Source organism: Lissotriton helveticus, chromosome 1_2 (assembly GCF_964261635.1).
Source record: "Lissotriton helveticus chromosome 1_2, aLisHel1.1, whole genome shotgun sequence".
Classification (NCBI taxonomy): domain Eukaryota; kingdom Metazoa; phylum Chordata; class Amphibia; order Caudata; family Salamandridae; genus Lissotriton; species Lissotriton helveticus.
Window position 1 is genome coordinate 323,869,154 of NC_136058.1, and position 21,819 is coordinate 323,890,972.

A 21,819-nucleotide genomic window follows, 5' to 3' on the forward strand; every position below is an offset into this window, starting at 1 on the left:
CTCTTTCATGATGTACTCATATTTTGTCATTCTGATTTTACTGAAAAGCTGGGGATATAGCTCAGTGGTAGAGCATTAGACTGCAGATCAAGAGGTCCCTGGTTCAAATCTGGGTGTCCCCTCACCCTATTTTGATTCTGTTGTTTGTAATTGGGACTTTTCATCAATTCCATTTGAATCATCTTTGACAGAGTCAGTGTTCCCTTGGATATTGCACTTTAATAGCATTTCAGTGTTTCCTGCTCAAAACCTGTGAGTAAATGCAGTTTTTAACACTCTGCTTGTTATTCCCTTTGGGAAATTTCTGAAACATCATTGATCAATTTTGTAATTTGGCTCTTCCTTTCACAGCACTAAACAAAGGGAATGGACTATGAAAGCAATTGACAACTTTGTTATACTGTTTGGTGCTTTCTTGTATTGCACTGACGAAATGGCGTATAAAACTTGGCAGCGAAGCAGTCAATCTATTTCTCATTTCACCTGTGTCTCCAGTCTTACATATATTCCACCTCTTCTCTGTGCATGCAAAGTATGTGTTTGTTTGAAGCACTTCATTTTTGTGCAACGTAGGAACTATTTAATTTCTCCTTAAAAGCTCTGCCTACGTGCAAGATGTACGAACTATCATTGCAGTTGCAAGAAGGCTGGTCTGAAGAATCAGGCCATTTGCAAACGCAAAATGGCTTTTTCTGATGTATTAAATGGAAGGTATTCGAAAGGGGTTTTGGGTGTACCTTCCAAATACCGAATTGTAGTGGTACGTAGAAATGTTTTTCCACCATAATTTGGCCCAAAACAATCATACTTCATCACCATCTCAGTGATTGTGGTAACCAATCCTCAAATGATAAGGTGTCCCGTAAAAACCTCTTCCCCTTTAAGAATGTTTCAAAACAATCATTGTATGTAGAGGCATTGGTCCTATGTACCACTGCCTATTCAAATAAAATAACAATGAAACAAATAAATCTGTTTTTTAAATGATCCTGTTTTCCTTTAATAAATAATATTAAGGACTACTTCTCCTGTTCCACAGTTTCAAGGTTGTACTATCTGAAAGAAACAGGTTAGTATTAGATTCCTTACCTTAGAATATCCCCAGGCGTCAGTCTGGATCCGGAAACTTTTGCGTAGCAGTACCCCTGCGCGTCGGTAGGCGTCGTCTGCAGGCGTCCCCTGCGGCTCCGCGTCATCGGCGTTGTGCGCCGTGATGACGTCGCTGGAGTATATAGACGCCGCCTTCGCGCGCTGACGTCAGTTCTTCTTTTTTCCGCGCCAGTTAGCGCAGATCCGAAGAGCAGTACTCCGGTCTTTTGACCAAGTTTTTTGTTAACTCTACTTCTTTCTTACGGTGCCGGTAGGATGCCCGGTTTCAAGAGTTGCGACGGGTGCGACCGCCTGATGTCGGTCACCGACCACCATCGACTCGGCCTCCGGTGTCTGGGCGCGGACCACGACGTGGAGTCCTGCGTCGACTGCCGGGCCTTGACTAGTAAAGCTAGACGGGAGCGGTCCCGCAAGCTGCTCGAGCTCCGAGTGTCGGCCCCGCGTCGAGAGCGGTCCCGGTCCGGTCGGAGGTCGAGGGAGCGGTCGAGGGAACGATCGCGGAGCCGCCATGAGCACTCCGGGAGTCGCCACCATTCCTCCGGTTCGTCAGGTAAGCAACACAAGAAGTCGGGGCGTCGTCATCGTACCCCCGACTCCCCCCGACGCCCACGTGATGCGGCCGGGGGTTCGGGTGGCCCCACCCCCGCGGCCCCGCGTGGGTCACCGACGCCGTCTGCCCCATACCCGTCGGTCCCTGGGGAAGGCGCGTCGCGCGAGGAGATTGAGGAGTTCCTCATGGCTATGAGGGCGATGTCTCCTCCGGCGGGGGCCCGAGCGGTTCGGGTGCACCTGCTCCGACGCCGCCGGGTGCTCCGCCCCGGCGCCGCCGGCGGCTCCGGCGCCGCTGGGCCCTTCAGGGTCGTCGCCGGCTTGTCCACCGGCCTCCCCGGCGCCGATTCCATTGGGGCAACCCGTGGTGCCGCCTCCGCGCGGCGCCGTGACTCTGCCGTCGGTTCCGGCCGGCGTCGGGTCCCCGGCGCCGGCGCCGCGCGGCGCCACCCCCATTCCCTCTCTGACCCCTGATGCGGAGTCAGACCGGCATCGTCCGACGCCGAGTCCGGCGCCGTTGGGGCCCCTTGGCTCCGAGGAGCCGGTCTATATCGTCGACTCGAACTATGGCGATGAGGACGATTATGGAGAGGGTTGGGAGGGGTCTGAGGACCCTTTGTCACGAGCCTGCCAGTATGATGTGGACTGGGTAGGTGACTTAGGTGATGCCAGTGGTCTGGACGAGTCGCCCAACCCTGGGTTTGTCTCGCCTTCCCCTGTGGCGTCGGAGGCGGGGGCTGCCTATTCGGTAGTCCTGATGAGGGCTGCCAAGGCCTTGAGCCTTGAGCTCCCCGTGGCTAAGGTAAAACCTAACATCCTCACCGAAGTATTTAAACCGCAGTCATGCCCACAGGAGCCTCTGCTGCCGTTTAATGAGGCCCTCACGGATGTCCTTTTGGGCACCTGGTCCAGGCCCGCTTCCGGTGCACCGGTTGACCGGAACGTTGCCAGGCGTCACCGTCTGTGTTCGTACGACCCTGCCTTCCTTTCCACCCATCCCTCCCCGGAGAGTCTGGTGATCCAGGCCTCCACTTCCCAGTCCGCATTCCCGTCGGCCCCGCCCGATCGGGAATCGAAGCGATATGACCAATTTGGCAAGAAGGTCTTTTCATCTTTGAGTGCTGGACTGCGGTCTTGCAATACCGCATGCCTCTTGGGCCGCTACACCCACTCTCTGTGGGATACGGTCGCGGAGTGTCTGCCGCAATGCCCGCAGGAGGTGCGGGACAAGCTCAACCAGGCCTTGGTTGAAGGCCGGGACGCGGCGAGGTATTCAGTATGGTGTGGTCTTGACACGACCGACTCGCTAGGGCGGGCTATGTCCACGACGGTGGCGATTCGTCGACATGCTTGGCTGAGATCCGCCAACTTCTCGCCGGATGTCCAGAATGCCCTCATGGACATGCCTTTCGATGGCAGTCGCCTGTTCGGTGACAAGGCGGACAACGCGCTTGAGCGCTTCAAGGACTCCAGGGTCACGGCCAAGTCCTTGGGTCTTTCGTCCCAGCGCCAGCAAACGGGTTCGTTTCGCCCCTTTCGTGGCCAAGGAAGGGGCGGTCCCACACGTGCTGCCAGCCACGCGCCGCAGAACGCTCCCCAGCGCGGTGGTGGCCGTGGATTCCGCCGTGGTGGCGGTAGAGGGCAGCGGCGAGGTCAGTTCACACCTCCCCCCGCAGCAGCCTCCAAATCTTCCTAGTCCGAGCTTTCGGGCCCACGTGACGCCAGTGGGTGGCAGGGTTCGCCATCACCACTCCCGCTGGCGCGCGATTACATCGGACAGGTGGATGCTGCAGCTCGTCCGAAGGGGCTACTCCCTCCCCTTCGAGTCCACTCCTCCAGCCATGCCACCGCAGAACCACCGTGTGTCGGGGGACCACTTGACACTTCCGCAGGAGGAAGTTACGGCCCTCTTGGCCAAGGGGGCCATCGAGCGCGTTCCTGGGCCAGAAGTAGGGTGTGGTTGCTACTCCCACTACTTTCTGGTGCCAAAGAAGGACAAAGGAGGCCTACGTCCTATCTTGGACCTACAGAACGTCAACGGCTTCCTCCGGAAGGAGAAGTTCAAGATGTTGACTTTGGCTCAGGTCTTGGCTGCTCTAGACCCACAAGACTGGATGGTAGCGTTGGACTTGCAGGATGCGTATTTTCACATCCCCGTCCTGCCGGCCCACCGGCGTTACCTGCGGTTCACGGTAGGCCACGAGCACTTTCAGTTTATCGTGCTCCCATTCGGCCTTACCAGCGCCCCACGGGTGTTCACGAAAGTGATGGCGGTGGTCGCAGCTCATCTGCGCCGGTTAGGGGTTTCAGTCTTCCCCTACCTCGACGACTGGTTGTTGAAGGCGGGCTCGCCCCAAACAGTCGTCCACCACCTTCAGATGACGGCAGACCTCCTGCACGAGCTGGGGTTTTCCATCAATGTGCCGAAATCACACCTGTGTCCCTCTCAAAAGCTCCTTTTCATCGGAGCGGTTCTCGACTCGGCGCAGTTTTGGGTTTATCCTCCGGAACGGCGGGTCCAGGATATTCAGGCTCTGATTCCCATCTTTCAGCCGTTATCCCGGGTTTCGGTCAGGTTGACGCTGCGGCTTCTGGGGCTGATGGCCTCCTGCATCCTACTGGTGCATCACGCCAGGTGGCGGATGCGGGCTCTGCAGTGGGACCTGAAGTTTCAGTGGGCCCAGCATCAGGGCAACCTATCCGACCATGTCCTGATCTCGGAGGGCACTGCGAGACAGTTGCAGTGGTGGCTTACGGACCGCGATTGGGTCAGAGGCAGATCCCTCTCCCTTCCCCAACCGGAGCACGTAGTTGTGACGGACGCGTCCCTCCAGGGCTGGGGAGGCCACTTGGGAGAGGCAGAGATCAGAGGCATCTGGTCTCCGGCGGAGTCCCGGCTCCATATCAACATGTTGGAGCTGCGGGCGATTCACCTAGCACTGAAGGCATTCCTCCCCTTTGTCAACGGGAGTGTAGTGCAGGTGTTCACGGACAAAACCACCGCCATGTGGTACTGCAACAAACAGGGCGGTGTGGGGTCGTGGACCCTTTGCCAGGAGGCTCTGCGCCTCTGGCAATGGCTGGAACGTCAGGGCGTGACTTTGACGGTTCAACACCTGGCAGGTTCTCTGAACGCCAGGGCGGACGAACTCAGCCGTCGGTGCTCGGTGGATCACGAATGGCGTCTGAACTCGGACGTGGCGAACGGCCTCTTTCAGCAATGGGGAGAGCCTTGGTTAGATCTATTCGCCACAGAAGAGAACGCGCAATGTCATCAGTTCTGCGCGTTGGAGTTTCCAAGACGGCACTCGCTCGGCGACGCCTTTCGGCGCGAGTGGAGTTGCGGTCTGTTGTACGCCTTTCCGCCTATACCACTTCTGCCCAGAGTGCTGAAGAAGATCAGGCGCGACCGGGCCCAAGTTATCCTTGTGGCTCCGGACTGGGCTCGAAGATACTGGTATCCCGAGCTACTCAGCATGTCAGTCGGTCCCTCGATCCGCCTGCCTCTTCAGGAGGACCTTCTGTCGCAGCAGCAGGGGACGGTCCTCCACCCGAACCTGTCCAGCCTACACCTCCATGCGTGGAGATTGAGCGGCGACAGTTGAGGCCATTCGACTTGCCTCCTGAAGTCTGTGATGTGATTCTGGCAGCCAGGCGTCCCTCCACAAAGTCGGTATACGCCTGCCGGTGGAACAGATTTGTGGCATGGTGCACAGCAAAGGCTGTGGATCCCCTTTCTGCCCCTCTTTCCGAGGTTCTCCTCTTCCTTCTTTCTCTTGCCCAGCAGGGCTCTGCTCTGGGCACTATCAAGGGCTACCTTTCGGCCCTTTCCGCCTTCTTAAGGCTACCTGATCAGCCATCTTTATTCAAGTCCCCTATTGTACTGAGATTCTTGAAAGGCATCACGCACATGTATCCACCTGTTCCGTTCGTGATGCCTCAGTGGGACTTGAACCTGGTTCTGACATTCTTGATGTGTGCTCCCTTTGAGCCGCTTCATTCCTGTCCTCTCCGTCTTCTCACTTTAAAGACGGCCTTCCTGTTTGCCATCACCTCTGCCAGGAGAGTGAGTGAGCTCCAGGCTCTTTCTGTCAAACCTCCTTTCATGTCCGTCCATCCTGACAAGGTGGTTCTTAGGACTAGGCCTTCTTTCCTGCCCAAAGTAGTTTCTGCTTTTCACATCGGGCAGTCCATCACCTTACCCTCCTTCTTCCCGCCTCTGCATCCTTCAAAAGATGAAGAGCGGCTCCATCGTCTGGACCCAAAACGTGCGCTTTCATTTTATATGGATCGCTCACGCCAGTTCCGGGTGGATGACCAACTGTTTGTTGGCTACGTGGGTGAGAAGAAGGGAAGGGCGGTACAGAAACGAACCATCTCTCGGTGGGTCGTCCTGTGCATTAAAGCATGCTACTCTTTGGCTCGGAAGGAGCCTCCTGTTGGGCTGAGGGCCCATTCCACTCGGGCCACGGCGGCTACTACTGCCCTGGGCCGGGGAGTCCCTTTGCAGGACATTTGCCAGGCGGCTACGTGGGCCTCGCTGCACACCTTTGCGAGGCACTACTGCCTGGACAGTCAAGTCCGGAGGGATGGCTTCTTTGGCCGTTCGGTCCTCCAGGACTTTCTGGTGTAGGTTTGTATTGGTTCGCAGACCCGCCACCGGGGTTGGTATTGCTGGGGTATCTATTCTAAGGTAAGGAATCTAATACTAACCTGTTTCTTTCAGATGAACAAGTTACTTACCTTCTGTAACGATATATCTGTAAGAAACAGTAGTTAGTATTAGATTCCTTACCGCCCCACCCATCCTCCCCGTTCTGCGAACTGATACCTAGGGTTAAGGACATCCCTTTCAGGGCCCTAGTTTCAAATGGCACCAGTGTTAGTTCTCACATGGCTCTGCGTGTTCTGGCGCGGAAAAGCTGTGTGCAAAGAACTGACGTCAGCGCGCGGAGGCGGCGTCTATATACTCCAGCGACGTCATCACGGCGCACGACGCCGACGACGCGGAGCCGCAGGGGACGCCTGCAGACGACGCCTACCGACGCGCAGGGGTACTGCTACGCAAAAGTTTCCGGATCCAGACTGACGCCTGGGGATATTCTAAGGTAAGGAATCTAATACTAACTACTGTTTCTTACAGATATATCGTTACCGAAGGTAAGTAACTTGTTCTTCTGGCACAACTTAGTATGATCCTCACACTCTTTCATGATGTACTCATATTTTGTCATTCTGATTTTACTGAAAAGCTGGGGATATAGCTCAGTGGTAGAGCATTGGACTGCAGATCAAGAGGTCCCTGGTTCAAATCCGCGTGTCCCCTCACCCTATTTTGATTCTGTTGTTTGTAATTTGGACTTTTCAACAATTCCATTTGGATCATCTTTGACAGAGTCAGTGTTCCCTTGGATATTGCACTTTAATAGCATTTTAGTGTTTCCTGCTCAAAGCCTGTGAGTAAATGCAGTTTTTAACACTCGGCTTGGTATTCCCTTTGGGAAATTTCTGAAACATCATTGATCAATTTTGGAATTCGGCTCTTCCTTTCATAGCACTAAACAAAGGGAATGGACTATGAAACCAATTGACAACTTTGTTATACTGTTTGGTGCTTTCTTGTATTGCACTGAAGAAATGGCGTATAAAACTTGGCAGCGAAGCAGTCAATCTATTTCTCATTTCACCTCTGTCTTCAGTCTTACATATATTCCACCTCTTCTCTGTGCATGCAAAGTATATGTTTGTTTGAAGCACTTCATTTTTGTGCAACGTAGGAAACATTTAATTTCTCCTTAAAAGCTCTGCCTACTTGCAAGATGTACGAACTATCATTGCAGTTGCAAGAAGGCTGGTCTGAAGAATCTAGCCATTTGGAAACGCAAAATGGCTTTTTCTGATGTATTAAATGGAAGGTATTCGAAAGGGTTGTTTGGGTGTACCTTCCAAATACCGAATTGTAGTGGTACGTAGAAATGTTTATCGACCATAATTTGGCCCAAAAAAATCATACTTCATCACCATCTCAGTGATTGTGGTAACCAATCCTCAAATGATAAGGTGTCCCGTAAAAACCTCTTCCCCTTTAAGAATGTTTCAAAACAATCATTGTATGTAGAGGCATTGGTCCTATGTACCACTGCCTATTCAAATAAAATCACAATGAAACAAATATCTGTTTTTTAAATGATCCAGTTTTCCTTTAATAAATAATATTAAGGACTATTTCTCCTGTTCCATAGTTTCAAGGTTGTACTTTCTGGCACAACTTAGTATGATCCTCACACTCTTTCATGATGTACTGATATTTTGTCATTCTGATTTTACTGCAAAGATGGGGATATAGCTCAGTGGTAGAGCATTTGACTGCAGATCAAGAGGTCCCAGGTTCAAATCCGGGTGTCCCCTCACCCTATTTTGATTCTGTTGTTTGTAATTGGGACTTTTCCTCAATTCCATTTCAATCATCTTTGACAGAGTCAGTGTTCCCTTGGATATTGCACTTTAATAGCATTTCAATGTTTCCTGCTTAAAACCTGTGAGTAAATGCAGTTTTTAACACTCTGCTTGGTATTCCCTTTGGTAAATTTCTGAAACATCATTGATCAATTTTGAAATTCGGCTCTTCCTTTCACAGCACTAAACAAAGGGAATGGACTATGAAACCAATTGACAACTTTGTTATACTGTTTGGTGCTTTCTTGTATTGCACTGAAGAAATGGCGTATAAAACTTGGCACCGAAGCAGTCAATCTATTTTTCATTTCACCTGTGTCTTCAGTCTTACATATATTCCACCTCTTCTCTGTGCATGCAAAGTATGTGTTTGTTTGAAGCACTTCATTTTTGTGCAATGTAGGAACTATTTAATTTCTCCTTAAAAGCTCTGCCTACGTGCAAGATGTACGAACTATCATTGCAGTTGCAAGAAGGCTGGTCTGAAGAATCAGGCCATTTGCAAACGCAAAATGGCTTTTTCTGATGTATTTAATGGAAGGTATTCGAAAGGGGTGTTTGGGTGTACCTTCCAAATACCGAATTGTAGTGGTACAAAGAAATGTTTTTCCACCATAATTTGGCCCAAAACAATCATACTTCATCACCATCTCAGTGATTGTGGTAACCAATCCTCAAATGATAAGGTGTCCCGCAAAAACCTCTTCCCCTTTCAGAATGTTTCAAAACAATCATTGTATGTAGAGGCATTGGTTCTATGTACCACTGCCTATTCAAATAAAATAACAATGAAACAAATATCTGTTTTTAAATGATCCAGTTTTCCTTTAATAAATAATATTAAGGACTATTTCTCCTGTTCCACAGTTTCAAGGTTGTACTTTCCGGAACAACTTAGTATGATCCACTCACTCTTTCATGATGTACTGATATTTTGTCATTCTGATTTTCCTGAAAAGCTGGGGATGTAGCTCAGTGGTAGAGCATTTGACTGCAGATCAGGAGGTCCCTGGTTCAAATCCTGGTGTCCCCATACCCGATTTTGATTCTGTTGTTTGTAATTGGGACTTTTCATCAATTCCATTTGGATCATCTTTAACAGAGTCAGTGTTCCCTTGGATATTGCACTTTAATAGCATTTCAGTGTTTCCTGCTCAAAACCTGTGAGTAAATGCAGTTTTTAACACTCGGCTTGTTATTCCCTTTGGGAAATTTCTGAAACATCATTGATCAATTTTGGAATTCGGCTCTTCCTTTCATAGCACTAAACAAAGGGAATGGACTATGAAACCAATTGACAACTTTGTTATACTGTTTGGTGCTTTCTTGTATTGCACTGAAGAAATGGCGTATAAAACTTGGCAGCGAAGCAGTCAATCTATTTCTCATTTCACCTCTGTCTTCAGTCTTACATATATTCCACCTCTTCTCTGTGCATGCAAAGTATGTGTTTGTTTGAAGCACTTCATTTTTGTGCAACGTAGGAACTATTTAATTTCTCCTTAAAAGCTCTGCCTATGTGCAAGATGTACGAACTATCATTGCAGTTGCAAGAAGGCTGGTCTGAAGAATCAGGCCATTTGCAAACGCAAAATGGCTTTTTCTGATGTATTACATGGAAGGTATTCGAAAGGGGTGTTTGGGTGTACCTTCCAAATACCGAATTGTAGTGGTACTTAGAAATGTTTTTCCACCATAATTTGGCCCAAAACAATCATACTTCATCACCATCTCAGTGATTGTGGTAACCAATCCTCAAATGATAAGGTGTCCCGTAAAAACCTCTTCCCCTTTAAGAATGTTTCAAAACAATCCTTGTATGTAGAGGCATTGGTCCTATGTACCACTGCCTATTCAAATAAAATAACAATGAAACAAATAAATCTGTTTTTAAATGATCCAGTTTTCCTTTAATAAATAATATTAAGGACTACTTCTCCTGTTCCACAGTTTCAAGGTTGTACTTTCTGGCACAACTTAGTATGATCCTCACACTCTTTCATTATGTACTGATATTTTGTCATTCTGATTTTACTGAAAAGCTGGGGATATAGCTGAGTGGTAGAGGATTTGACTGCAGATCAATAGGTCCCTTGTTCAAATCCGGGTGTCCCCTCACCCTATTTTGATTCTGTTGTTTGTAATTGGGACTTTTCATCAATTCCATTTGGATCATCTTTGACAGAGTCAGTGTTCCCTAGGATATTGCACTTTAATAGCATTTCAGTGTTTCCTGCTCAAAACCTGTGAGTAAATGCAGTTTTTAACACTCTGCTTGTTATTCCCTTTGGGAAATTTCTGAAACATCATTGATCAATTTTGTAATTTGGCTCTTCCTTTCACAGCACTAAACAAAGGGAATGGACTATGAAAGCAATTGACAACTTTGTTATACTGTTTGGTGCTTTCTTGTATTGCACTGACGAAATGGCGTATAAAACTTGGCAGCGAAGCAGTCAATCTATTTCTCATTTCACCTGTGTCTTCAGTCTAACATATATTCCACCTCTTCTCTGTGCATGCAAAGTATGTGTTTGTTTGAAGCACTTCATTTTTGTGCAACGTAGGAACTATTTAATTTCTCCTTAAAAGCTCTGCCTACGTGCAAGATGTACACACTATCATTGCAGTTGCAAGAAGGCTGGTCTGAAGAATCAGGCCATTTGCAAACGCAAAATGGCTTTTTCTGATGTATTAAATGGAAGGTATTCGAAAGGGGTTTTGGGTGTACCTTCCAAATACCGAATTGTAGTGGTACGTAGAAATGTTTTTCCACCATAATTTGGCCCAAAACAATCATACTTCATCACCATCTCAGTGATTGTGGTAACCAATCCTCAAATGATAAGGTGTCCCGTAAAAACCTCTTCCCCTTTAAGAATGTTTCAAAACAATCATTGTATGTAGAGGCATTGGTCCTATGTACCACTGCCTATTCAAATAAAATAACAATGAAACAAATAAATCTGTTTTTAAATGATCCATTTTTCCTTTAATAAATAATATTAAGGACTACTTCTCCTGTTCCACAGTTTCAAGGTTGTACTTTCTGGCACAACTTGGTATGATCCTCACACTCTTTCATGATGTACTGATATTTTGTCATTCTGATTTTACTGAAAAGCTGGGGATATAGCTCAGTGGTAGAGCATTTGACTGCAGATCAAGAGGTACCTAGTTCAAATCCGGGTGTCCCCTCACCCTATTTTGATTCTGTTGTTTGTAATTGGGACTTTTCATCAATTCCATTTGGATCATCTTTGACAGAGTCAGTGTTCCCTAGGATATTGCACTTTAATAGCATTTCAGTGTTTCCTGCTCAAAACCTGTGAGTAAATGCAGTTTTTAACACTCTGCTTGTTATTCCCTTTGGGAAATTTCTGAAACATCATTGATCAATTTTGTAATTTGGCTCTTCCTTTCACAGCACTAAACAAAGGGAATGGACTATGAAAGCAATTGACAACTTTGTTATACTGTTTGGTGCTTTCTTGTATTGCACTGAAGAAATGGCGTATAAAACTTGGCAGCGAAGCAGTCAATCTATTTCTCATTTCACCTGTGTCTCCAGTCTTACATATATTCCACCTCTTCTCTGTGCATGCAAAGTATGTCTTTGTTTGAAGCACTTCATTTTTGTGCAACATAGGAACTATTTAATTTCTCCTTAAAAGCTCTGCCTACGTGCAAGATGTACGAACTATCATTGCAGTTGCAAGAAGGCTGGTCTGAAGAATCAGGCCATTTGCAAACGCAAAATGGCTTTTTCTGATGTATTAAATGGAAGGTATTCGAAAGGGGTGTTTGGGTGTACCTTCCAAATACCGAATTGTAGTGGTACGTAAAAATGTTTTTCCACCATAATTTGGCCCAAAACAATCATACTTCATCACCATCTCCGTGATTGTGGTAACCAATCCTCAAATGATAAGGTGTCCCGTAAAAACCTCTTCTTCTTTAAGAATGTTTCAAAACAATCATTGTATGTAGAGGCATTGGTTCTATGTACCACTGCCTATTCAAATAAAATAACAATGAAACAAATAAATCTGTTTTTTAAATGATCCAGTTTTCCTTTAATAAATAATATTAAGGACTACTTCTCCTGTTCCACAGTTTCAAGGTTGTACTTTCTGGCACAACTTAGTATGATCCTCACACTCTTTCATGATGTACTCATATTTTGTCATTCTGATTTTACTGAAAAGCTGGGGATATAGCTCAGTGGTAGAGCATTGGACTGCAGATCAAGAGGTCCCTGGTTCAAATCCGGGTGTCCCCTCACCCTATTTTGATTCTGTTGTTTGTAATTGGGACTTTTCATCAATTCCATTTGGATCATCTTTGACAGAGTCAGTGTTCCCTTGGATATTGCACTTTAATAGCATTTGAGTGTTTCCTGCTCAAAGCCTGTGAGTAAATGCAGTTTTTAACACTCGGCTTGGTATTCCCTTTGGGAAATTTCTGAAACATCATTGATCAATTTTGTAATTTGGCTCTTCCTTTCACAGCACTAAACAAAGGGAATGGACTGTGAAAGCAATTGACAACTTTGTTATACTGTTTGATGCTTTCCTGTATTGCACTGAAGAAATGGCGTATAAAACTTGGCAGCGAAGCAGTCAATCTATTTCTCATTTCACCTGTGTCTCCAGTCTTACATATATTCCACCTCTTCTCTGTGCATGCAAAGTATGTGTTTGTTTGAAGCACTTCATTTTTGTGCAACGTAGGAACTATTTAATTTCTCCTTAAAAGCTCTGCCTACGTGCAAGATGTACGAACTATCATTGCAGTTGCAAGAAGGCTGGTCTGAAGAATCAGGCCATTTGCAAACGCAAAATGGCTTTTTCTGAAGTATTAAATGGAAGGTATTCGAAAGGGGTGTTTGGGTGTACCTTCCAAATACCGAATTGTAGTGGTACGTCGAAATGTTTTTCCACCATAATTTGTCCCAAAACAATCATACTTCATCACCATCTCCGTGATTGTGGTAACCAATCCTCAAATGATAAGGTGTCCCGTAAAAACCTCTTCCCCTTTAAGAATGTTTCAAAACAATCATTGTATGTAGAGGCATTGGTTCTATGTACCACTGCCTATTCAAATAAAATAACAATGAAACAAATAAATCTGTTTTTTAAATGATCCAGTTTTCCTTTAATAAATAATATTAAGGACTACTTCTCCTGTTCCACAGTTTCAAGGTTGTACTTTCTGGCACAACTTAGTATGATCCTCACCCTCTTTCATGATGTACTCATATTTTGTCATTCTAATTCTCCTGAAAAGCTGGGGATGTAGCTCAGTGGTAGAGCATTTGACTGCAGATCAAGAGGTCCCTGGTTCAAATCCGGGTGTCCCCTCACCCTATTTTGATTCTGTTGTTTGTAATTGGGACTTTTCATCAATTCCATTTGGATCATCTTTAACAGAGTCCGTGTTCCCTTGGATATTGCACTTTAATAGCATTTCAGTGTTTCCTGCTCAAAACCTGTGAGTAAATGCAGTTTTTAACACTCGGCTTGTTATTCCCTTTGGGAAATTTCTGAAACATCATTGATCAATTTTGGAATTCGGCTCTTCCTTTCATAGCACTAAACAAAGGGAATGGACTATGATACCAATTGACAACTTTGTTATACTGTTTGGTGCTTTCTTGTATTGCACTGAAGAAATGGCATATAAAACTTGGCAGCGAAGCAGTCAATCTATTTCTCATTTCACCTCTGTCTTCAGTCTTACATATATTCCACCTCTTCTCTGTGCATGCAAAGTATGTGTTTGTTTGAAGCACTTCATTTTTGTGCAACGTAGGAACTATTTAATTTCTCCTTAAAAGCTCTGCCTACGTGCAAGATGTACGAACTATCATTGCAGTTGCAAGAAGGCTGGTCTGAAGAATCAGGTCATTTGCAAACGCAAAATGGCTTTTTCTGATGTATTAAATGGAAGGTATTCGAAAGGGGTGTTTGGGTGTACCTTCCAAATACCGAATTGTAGTGGTACGTAGAAATGTTTTTCCACCATAATTTGGCCCAAAACAATCATACTTCATCACCATCTCAGTGATTGTGGTAACCAATCCTCAAATGATAAGGTGTCCCGTAAAAACCTCTTCCCCTTTAAGATTGTTTCAAAACAATCCTTGTATGTAGAGGCATTGGTCCTAGGTACCACTGGCTATTCGAATAAAATAACAATGAAACAAATAAATCTGTTTTTAAATGATCCAGTTTTCCTTTAATAAATAATATTAAGGACTACTTCTCCTGTTCCACAGTTTCAAGGTTGTACTTTCTGGCACAACTTAGTATGATCCTCACACTCTTTCATGATGTACTGATATTTTGTCATTCTGATTTTACTGAAAAGCTGGGGATATAGCTCAGTGGTAGAGCATTTGACTGCAGATCAAGAGGTCCCTGGTTCAAATCCGGGTGTCCCCTCACCGTATTTTGATTCTTTTGTTTGTAATTGGGACTTTTCATCAATTCCATTTGGATCATCTTTGACAGAGTCAGTGTTCCCTAGGATATTGCACTTTAATAGCATTTCAGTGTTTCCTGCTCAAAACATGTGAGTAAATGCAGTTTTTAACACTCTGCTTGTTATTCCCTTTGGGAAATTTCTGAAACATCATTGATCAATTTTGTAATTTGGCTCTTCCTTTCACAGCACTAAACAAAGGGAATGGACTATGAAAGCAATTGACATCTTTGTTATACTGTTTGGTGCTTTCTTGTATTGCACTGACGAAATGGCGTATAAAACTTGGCAGCGAAGCAGTCAATCTATTTCTCATTTCACCTGTGTCTCCAGTCTTACATATATTCCACCTCTTCTCTGTGCATGCAAAGTATGTGTTTGTTTGAAGCACTTCATTTTTGTGCAACGTAGGAACTATTTAATTTCTCCTTTAAAGCTCTGCCTACGTGCAAGATGTACGAACTATCATTGCAGTTGCAAGAAGGCTGGTCTGAAGAATCAGGCCATTTGCAAACGCAAAATGTCTTTTTCTGATGTATTAAATGGAAGGTATTCGAAAGGGGTTTTGGGTGTACCTTCCAAATACCGAATTGTAGTGGTACTTAGAAATGTTTTTCCACCATAATTTGGCCTAAATCAATCATACTTCATCACCATCTCCGTGATTGTGGTAACCAATCCTCAAATGATAAGGTGTCCCGTAAAAACCTCTTCCCCTTTAAGAATGTTTCAAAACAATCATTGTATGTAGAGGCATTGGTCCTATGTACCACTGCCTATTCAAATAAAATAACAATGAAACAAATAAATCTGTTTTTTAAATGATCCAGTTTTCCTTTTATAAATAATATTAAGGACTACTTCTCCTGTTCCACAGTTTCAAGGTTGTACTTTCTGGCACAACTTAGTATGATCCTCACACTCTTTCATGATGTACTGATATTTTGTCATTCTGATTTTACTGAAAAGCTGGGGATATAGCTCAGTGGTAGAGCATTTGACGGCAGATCAAGAGGTCCCTGGTCCAAATCCGGGTGTCCCCTCACCCTATTTTGATTCTGTTGTTTGTAATTGGGACTTTTCATCAATTCCATTTGGATCATCTTTGACAGAGTCAGTGTTCCCTTGGATATTGCACTTTACTAGCATTTCAGTGTTTCCTGCTCAAAACCTGTGAGTAAATGCAGTTTTTAACACTCTGCTTGTTATTCCCTTTGGGAAATTTCTGAAACATCATTGATCAATTTTGTAATTCGGCTCTTCCTTTCATAGCACTAAACAAAGGGAATGGACTATGAAACCAATTGACAACTTTGTTATACTGTTTGGTGCTTTCTTGTATTGCACTGAAGAAATGGCGTATAAAACTTGGCAGCGAAGCAGTCACTCTATTTCTCATTTCACCTGTGTCTTCAGTCTTACATATGTTCCACCTCTTCTCTGTGCATGCAAAGTATGTGTTTGTTTGAAGCACTTCATTTTAGTGCAACTTAGGAACTATTTAATTTCTCCTTAAAAGCTCTGCCTACGTGCAAGATGTACGAACTATCATTGCAGTTGCAAGAAGGCTGGTCTGAAGAATCAGGCCATTTGCAAACGCAAAATGGCTTTTTCTGATGTATTAAATGGAACGTATTCGAAAGGGGTGTTTGGGTGTACCTTCCAAATACCGAATTGTAGTGGTACGTCGAAATGTTTTTCCACCATAATTTGGCCTAAATCAATCATACTTCATCACCATCTCCGTGATTGTGGTAACCAATCCTCAAATGATAAGGTGTCCCGTAAAAACCTCTTCCCCTTTAAGAATGTTTAAAAACAATCATTGTATGTAGAGGCATTGGTTCTATGTACCACTGCCTATTCAAATAAAATAACAATGAAACAAATAAATCTGTTTTTTAAATGATCCAGTTTTCCTTTAATAAATATTATTAAGGACTACTTCTCCTGTTCCACAGTTTCAAGGTTGTACTTTCTGGCACAACTTAGTATGATCCTCACACTCTTTCATGATGTACTCATATTTTGTCATTCTAAGTCTCCTGAAAAGCTGGGGATGTAGCTCAGTGGTAGAGCTATATAGACTGCAGATCAAGAGATCCCTGGTTCAAATCCGGGTGTCCCCTCACCCTATTTTGATTCTGTTGTTTGTAATTGGGACTTTTCATCAATTCCATTTGGATCATCTTTGACAGAGTCAGTGTTCCCTTGGATATTGCACTTTAATAGCATTTCAGTGTTTCCTGCTCAAAACCTGTGAGTAAATGCAGTTTTTAACACTCGGCTTGTTATTCCCTTTGGGAAATTTCTGAAACATCATTGATCAATTTTGGAATTCGGCTCTTCCTTTCATAGCACTAAACAAAGGGAATGGACTATGAAACCAATTGACAACTTTGTTGTTTTTTTTTTGTTTTTTTTAATTTTTTTTTGGTCCTCATTTGCCTTGCCCTCAATTTGGGAAATACCAACCACCTTGCGTGTCCTCCTCTGAGAGTCAGGTAAGAAGATGACCTTTACCCGACTCCAGCTCCAGAACACGAGTATAAAAGAATGGTGGCAGAAAAATCCCAGGAGAAAGAGAGACTTTGGGAGCCTTACGCTAACTCCATCAAGGTATATTTCAACCTGTAGGACTTCCATAGTGACGTGACCAGACCCAGTCCAAGGAGTGTTAAGGGCATAATCATAGGACCCGGGAAAAAAAAAAAAAAAAAAAAACCCCGGAGCACTATCTCCACTGGGTCAACAGGTCCCAAAAAGAAATACTACTTTTATTGCATGGTCTACTCAAATCCATTTTCGATGTTTCATATAGGGATGTAAGCCAGCCAGAGTGTAATGGAGCAGTTTTGTCTACCCAGTGAATACAGATTTGTCTTCTGGCCAGTAAGATGGCATAGAACAGGAAAGATCTCGCCTTGCCGATAATACTGTCTTCCCACCCGAAGATAATAAGTGGCAGATTGATTGACAGTGATATATTTAAAATGGAATTTAGAGTAGATCTCACTTCCTCCCAGAACTGGGCAATTTTAGGGCATTCCATGAACATATGAATATCTGATGCTTCCAATAAATTACATTTGTTGCATTTCTTGTCTGGGAGAAACTTGGAGAGTCTCGACGGAGTAATATATGCCCGATGAACTGTGAACAGGTGGTTACGTCTTAACCATGATGGTTTTACAATTTTATAAAGGAGGGTGAAAGATTTTGACCATATCTCCTCGCACTGAAAGCCAGTCGTCTCCCCCCAAAGTTTATCTGGGAGGACAAACTCCCCATCAATTTCTTCCATTAGCTGCCAATACCATAGGGCAACTTCTTTACCACCCCTAGATCGTTCCACTAACATCTGCTCTAAGGTACTGGCCTTACCTAATTGTAACCCTTTACCACACTCGGCCCTAACCCAACTATCAAGTTGGATAAACTTAAATCTGGAGAACCCAGGGCCTATATGCTCACGTAGCTCATCCCAGGCTATTATTGATCCTTCCACCAATAGCTCTCCCCATCTTGTAACCCCGGCCTCCTCCAGCGAAGAGGACAGGCTATCCTTTAAACACAAGGGTTGACCCGGGGAATCCCATATTGGGGCAAAGTTGGAATAGTAGGACAACCCCAATTTTTTCCTAATGAAAAACCAATCTTTGGCCCATGACTGTAAAATTTTAAGTTTAATTTTTTAAAAAAACTTCTGGCTCCCAAATTTGAAGAGAAACCCGTCAACTGGTAGATTAGCCCCTGTTAGCATAGCTCTATATATCGATCCACTAGGAAGATTAGATGGTATTTTTAAAAGCATCCTAGAGTGTGACAACTGGAAGGCCCATGCATAATATGACAGGTCGGGCAGAGCAAGACCTCCTTTTTCCCTTCTCCTCCTCAGCTTCTTCCATGCGAGTCTGGTGGATTTATAGTTCCAAATGAAGGAATTGATTTCTCGTTGGCACTTGTCTATCGATTTAATGTCAAATGCTAAGGGTATGGTATTGAAAATAAACGTAAATTTGGGAAGGATAGACATTTTAACCAAATTCACCCTACCCAGTATGGAAAGGGGCAGGTGAGTCCAAGATTTTAATTGAGCTTTACATTCCTTTGATATTCGGTCCAAGTTAGTGGGTCCAATATTGCCCAGATCTTGCGTAATGCGTATCCCGAGATAACGCATGGAAGTGGCAATATTTACTTCCAATCGTAGGTCTGGTATGTTCCATGCCATGATCTCAGTTTTACTCGAGTTAATATTATACCCCGAGATACACCCAAACTCCTCAGCCCGCGTGATGACAGCAGGGAATGCCAAAGCTGGGTCCGAGGTAAGGACCAAAATATCGTCTGCATACAGTGCTACCCGCCTTTCCCACTCCTTAAATTTAAAAGATGGAATATTTACCTCCTCCCGTAAAACCTGAGCAAATGGCTCAATATATAAATTGAAGAGGAGGGGGGAAAGCGGGCAGCCCTGCCTTGTGCCTCTTGTGATATTAAAGGCATCTGTCAGGACCCCGTTGATTAGCAACCTAGCTGTAGGAGACCCATACACCAGGGCGATGGTCCTACAGAAATACTCCCCAAAATTGAACTTCTTTAGTACATCATTCAAATAAGACCAATTAACCCTATCAAAGGCCTTAGCAGCGTCTAGTGTAAGGGTGGCCAGTGGTAGGGAAAAAGCCGAGGCAATATCTATTGCACCTATCAAGTCGTGCGTTAGGTCAGATAATTGGCGTCCCTTAATAAAGCCTTTTTGGTCTTGATGGATGATGGTGCCAATTACACTGCCCAATCGCTCCGACATGATCGTAGTGAAGATTTTATAGTCACTATTCAACAGTGATATCGGTCTGTACGACCCACATTCCGATGGTACCTTCCCTAGTTTAGGGATAAGGACAATCGTGGCCTCCCCCCATGATTTTGGCGGTGGATCACCTTCACTTAAGATGCCATTAAAGAGATCCGTCAGAGCTGGGATGATGGAATCTCCCAGAGCTCGATACATCTCTCCAGGGAGACCGTCGGGGCCCGACGATTTTCCTTTTTTTATTTTCCCTATGGCCACCCGTACTTCGGCCTCGGTTATTTTCATCTCTAAGCTGTTCCGCTGTGCTGTTGAAAGAGTTGGGAGCGTAATTCCCTCTAGCCAAGTGTCTCTCGCCACCTGGTCATTGGGAAGGTCCTCCGTATAGATTGCCTGGAAAAATTCAAAAAAGGCATTGCCGATCTCTGAGTTCGACGATCTTACTACCGCCTCCCCTTCTACCTTGATTTCTTTAATGTAATTTAGTGCTTGATCAGACTTTGTCTTCCATGCAAGGACCCTACCTGCAGCCTCACCAAATTCAAACTGGGAGATTTTACTGGCCTCCCACCTTTTACTTACCCTCTCTTGCAATATTATTTCCAATTGTAATTTTAATTCGGCGAGTCTTGTCTGCTCTTCTAAGGATCCTAAGGATAGGCCAAGGTTTAACTCTATTTGTTTCATTTCTTGTTCCAAGCTGGATGTCAAAAGTCTGTTTTGTTTCCGCCTATAGGAGGCTCTGTTAGTGATGCGGCCTCTTAAAAATGCCTTAAATGCCTCCCAAACCACAGCTAGGCCAGCAGAGTTAAGGTTTAACTCAAAGTATGAGATGGTCTCTGCCACCAAAAAGTTAACTTCTTCTTCCTCCAGTAGGATTGTCCGGTCAAACGACCAGGATGAATGATTTAACGTATTACCAGTTTTTAGGGTAAATATAAGAGCTGAATGATCTTACATATGAGAAGGAAGATAGTTTATCTCTGTTAGAGTGTCTTTCAAGCTGTGGCTGAAAAGAGCATAGTCGATTCTGGATTTATGTTTAAATCGACTGTTCCGGAAGGAGACCCCCAATTTATCCCCAGCTCTTTCCCTCCATAAATCTGCCAACCCTAGTTGTTTCATGATCTCAGTGAGGGTTTGCCTGGATTTAACAGCACCACAGGCTCTAGATTTTACCGATTTGTCTAGACGGGGGTTAAGCACGATGTTAAAATCACCCATCCAGATCACCGGGTCATGAGATGTTACCAGATTGTTTCTGATGATATCCAAATAAGATGGATCATCAGAGTTAGGGCCGTAATATCCCACCAGGGTATAAATTTGACCCTCCAACAGAATTCTAACTATCAGCCATCTCCCTGACTGGTCCTCTTTGTGATCTAAAATTCGGGCTTTGGCAGACTTTTTAAAGATAAATAATACCCCCCTGATATTCGCATTGTGGTCTGTACTGCAAAATGTATCTATCCATCTCTGTTTTTTCAGTATTGCTGTGGCCTCTGCTTTCAATAGATGTGACTCCTGGATGACGATGATCTGCGCGGGAGAATCTCTCAAGTATTGTAGGATACGATCCCGCCTACTTCTCACGCGCAGACCATTGACATTCCAGGTCATGCATTGAATAAACGTCATAGAATCACATCTAGCCACCCCGCTGCTCTTAACCTCCTCTTACAGGATCCTAGCCTTAGCATTTTAAAATTCTGACCTCGAGAAGATGTTAAAAAAAAATATACTAGGAAATGAAAAAGAAAGGCAGACAAATGAGGAATTTTTTCTAATTTCCCCCCCACAGCCCTCCCCCCCTCCCCCCTAGAGAACCCACCCCTGAATACTCTGGCCTGATGTCTAGCCAGATTAACGCCCTCCAACAGCCCTCTGCCCCAAACCCCACCCTGCTGCTTTTCTCCGCAGGCGATCTACACCTACACCTGCAACTCTTGCTAAGGTGAATACATTAAGGGGAAAAATTGGTTAAGGTGCAAAGGGGGGACTCTTAAAAGTATAGTGCTTCTGCTATTTTCCCTTTTGTCCCCCTTTTCTTTTTTTTTGTTGTTTTTTTTTTCCCTTTTTTGCAAGTTCCTTACTCCTTACTACACCCCAAAAGTGAAAAAATGCTTGCCCAATCATAGTCTACTTCTATTTACCATTATTTTCTTATTTATTTGTTTATTTCGTCTTACAGCCTGCTATTCCCTTTGTTTCCTTGGATCCTTAGACCCTTCAGTTTGATATTGCCCGATTGTCAACCCACCCAAAAAAAAATATAACAAAAAAAATAAAAAATAATAATATTAATAAAATATCTAAAGTAAACCAAATTAGGGGTTTGACAGGGAATTTAGGTGGTTGTAAATACAGACCACGAGATGAGTAGGTCAACTACCGCC

At 44.6% G+C, this 21,819-nt stretch overlaps 4 non-coding genes across 4 annotated transcripts; all 4 read left to right on the forward strand.

The window, feature by feature from the left end:
- Window positions 1-7,995: 7,995 nt before the first annotated feature.
- Window positions 7,996-8,067, forward strand: TRNAC-GCA (transfer RNA cysteine (anticodon GCA)). Its single transcript has one exon. It is a non-coding gene; the product is annotated as a tRNA-Cys (tRNA).
- A 4,258-nt stretch (window positions 8,068-12,325) lies between these two features.
- Window positions 12,326-12,397, forward strand: TRNAC-GCA (transfer RNA cysteine (anticodon GCA)). The gene has a single exon. It is a non-coding gene; the product is annotated as a tRNA-Cys (tRNA).
- Window positions 12,398-13,409: 1,012 nt separating this feature from the next.
- On the forward strand, window positions 13,410-13,481 carry TRNAC-GCA (transfer RNA cysteine (anticodon GCA)). The gene has a single exon. It is a non-coding gene; the product is annotated as a tRNA-Cys (tRNA).
- A 1,011-nt stretch (window positions 13,482-14,492) lies between these two features.
- On the forward strand, window positions 14,493-14,564 carry TRNAC-GCA (transfer RNA cysteine (anticodon GCA)). Its single transcript has one exon. It is a non-coding gene; the product is annotated as a tRNA-Cys (tRNA).
- The last annotated feature ends 7,255 nt before the right edge of the window (window positions 14,565-21,819 follow it).